A 3,095-nucleotide genomic window follows, 5' to 3' on the forward strand; every position below is an offset into this window, starting at 1 on the left:
TATGGAAAATGGTCTGTTCTCACCTGGCCACAGGATCATTCCACATCCATTCAAGAAGTAACATGCTGTTTCCTGTACACTCAGTTCAGTGCCCCCATAGCAACAAACAAGATAAAACATTAGTTCCTGCTGCAGGCAGAGGGCACACTCACACTAACCTAGCTGATGCTATAAATTTGGGGCTTATTTACTTATATCTGTAATGGGGTAAACTGTGAATTGCAAATAAGTCTGCATAATATGTTTGTTTTCCTGTAGAAATATAGTGTAAAGGGAAAAAAAACCTGGAATAAAAACCTCTACAGAATACAGGACTGCTGGCAAATATGTATATTGGAAATCTATGCAGATATGAAATGCATATATATTCATTGCTGTGTCTTTTCTGCAGGGGATTTACTGGCTTGATATGCTAAATGTGTAGGTTAAACATGATAATGAGGCTGTGGGGGAGCATGCTGGGGCAGGGTGTGTGGGAGAAGGCTGTGGAGGACAAGGTGTGGGAATGCATGCTGGGGGCCAGGGTTGCGTGAGAAGGCTGTGGAGTAGCAGGGTGTGGGGGTGCATGTTTGGGGCAGGGTGTATGGAAAAAGGCTGTGGGGAGGCTGTGACAAGCCTCCCCAATTTGACAAACCGTATATACTCGAGTACAAGTTGACCCAAATATAAGCCGAGGCACCTAATTTTACCACAAAAAAATTGAAAAACTTATTGACTCGAGTATAAGCCTAGGGTGGGAAATGCAGCAGCTACTGGTAAATTTCAAAATAAAAATAGATCCCAATACAATTACATAAATTGAGGCATCAGTAGGTTAAATGTTTTTGAATATTTATTTACAGTATGTGTATATAATTAATGAATGCAGAGTGTGTTTGTGTATATATCATGAATGCAGTGTGTGTGTTTGTGTAGTGTGTGTGAATATCATGAATGGAGAGTGTGTTTGTGTAGTGTGTGTGTATATCATGAATGCAGAGTGTGTTTGTGTAGTGTGTGTGTGAATATCATGAATGGAGAGTGTGTTTGTGTAGTGTGTGTATATAATGAATTGCAGAGTACAGAATATTTGATAGAGTCCTAACCTCAACATCTGAGGAAAGGGATTTAGGGGTGATTATTTCTGATGACTTAAAGGTAGGAAGACAATGTAATAGAGCAGCAGGAAATGCTAGCAGAATGCTTGGTTGTATAGGGAGAGGTATTAGCAGTAGAAAGAGGGAAGTGCTCATGCCATTGTACAGAACACTGGTGAGACCTCACTTGGAGTATTGTACGCAGTACTGGAGACCGTATCTTCAGAAGGATATTAATACCTTAGAGAGAGTGCAGAGAAGGGCTACTAAACTGGTTCATGGATTGCAGGATAAAACTTACCAGGAAAGGTTAAAGGATCTTAACATGTATAGCTTGGAGGAAAGACGAGACAGGGGGGATATGATAGAAACATTTAAATACATAAAGGGAATCAACACAGTAAAGGAGGAGGCTATATTTAAGAGAAGAAAAACTACCACAACAAGAAAACATAGTCTTAAATGAGAGGGACAAAGGTTTAAAATGAATATCAGGAAGTATTACTTTACTGAGAGGGTAGTGGATGCATGGAATAGCCTTCCAGCTGAAGTGGTAGAGGTTAACACAGTAAAGGAGTTTGAGCATGCGTGGGATAGGCATAAGGCTATCCTAACTATAAGATAAGGCCAAGGACTAATGAAAGTATTTCGAAAATTGGGCAGATTAGATGGGCCGAATGGTTCTTATCTGCCGTCACATTCTATGTTTCTATGAATGCAGAGTGTGTGTGTATATAATGAATGCAGTGTGTGTGTGTAGTGTGGATATAATGAATGCAGAGTGTGTTTGTGTAGTGTGTATATAATGAATGCAGTGTGTGTATATATAATGAATGTAGTGTGTGTATATAATGAATGCATGGGCGTAGGAACCCCCAAAAAGCTGGGGGGGATAGCATTTTTACTCGCCGGGTATATTCTTATTCCGTAAACTAGGAGTTGTTTATCCCATTGTACAGCGCTACGGAATTTGCAGTCGCTATATAAATGATTAAATAATAACATTAAAGGGTCACTACAGGGAAGGGGTTTTACTTACCCGGATACAGCGCCAGGATCCTTCTGATTAGAACCACCCCTACCCTTCCCATGAATATTAGAACCACCCCTACCCCTTCCATGCACAAAAGAACCCCACCTACCCCTTCCACGCATATTAACCCCCTACCCCTTCCATGCATATTAGTACCCCCCTAACCCCTTCCATGCATATTAGTACCCCCTAACCCCTTCCATGCATATTATAACCCACCCTACCTCTTCCATTCATATTAGTACTCCCCTAACCCCTTCCAATAATTTGTGTACCTCCCCCCTCCTCCCATCCATATTAGTAGCCCCCCTAAACCCTTCCAATTATTTTTCTACCTACCCCTCTCCCCCTATCCTTATTAGTAGCCCCCCTAACCCTTTCCAATTATTTTTCTGCCATGTTAACTAACGCCAGTGCTGGAGTGCCGCCGTGTTCACATTAAAAGGCCTGCAGGGACAGGCTATAGACACCAGAACATTAAGCTGCAGTGTTCCTGGGGACTATAGTGTTTCTTTAGTGTGAGGTAAATTAGAGATTAGTGCCACAAATAATATGCTAGATTGCCTACTTAGAACCAGATGAGGATGATGATGGGCTCTAGCTGCAGTCTGGCACCACTGGTCTGTTGTAGAACAGGCTCTCTGGAGGCTGTTTGTAACTGTGGTCACAAAAATCTATGTTCTGGGAGAACGGGAAGCAGCTCCATTTTTTGGGGGCCCTTTACACAGCTCAAGGTCTGGGTCCCAGGGTCCACCTTCATGTTCCACCAATGAGTTTGTTCACAGGGGGTGGAGTGTGTAGGGGATGTCCTGATATGTGTGTAAGGAATGTATTGTGTGAATCTGTGTTTGTATGTGTAAGGGCTGCAAGGTGTGTTTCTGTGTATGTACGAGATGCAGTGTGAGTGTGTGTACAGGGTGCATTGAGTGTGTGTAAGGAATGCATTCTGTGTTTCTGTGTGTGTAAGGATTGCATGATTGTGTGAT

This window comes from Pelobates fuscus, chromosome 7 (assembly GCF_036172605.1).
Source record: "Pelobates fuscus isolate aPelFus1 chromosome 7, aPelFus1.pri, whole genome shotgun sequence".
NCBI lineage: Eukaryota > Metazoa > Chordata > Amphibia > Anura > Pelobatidae > Pelobates > Pelobates fuscus.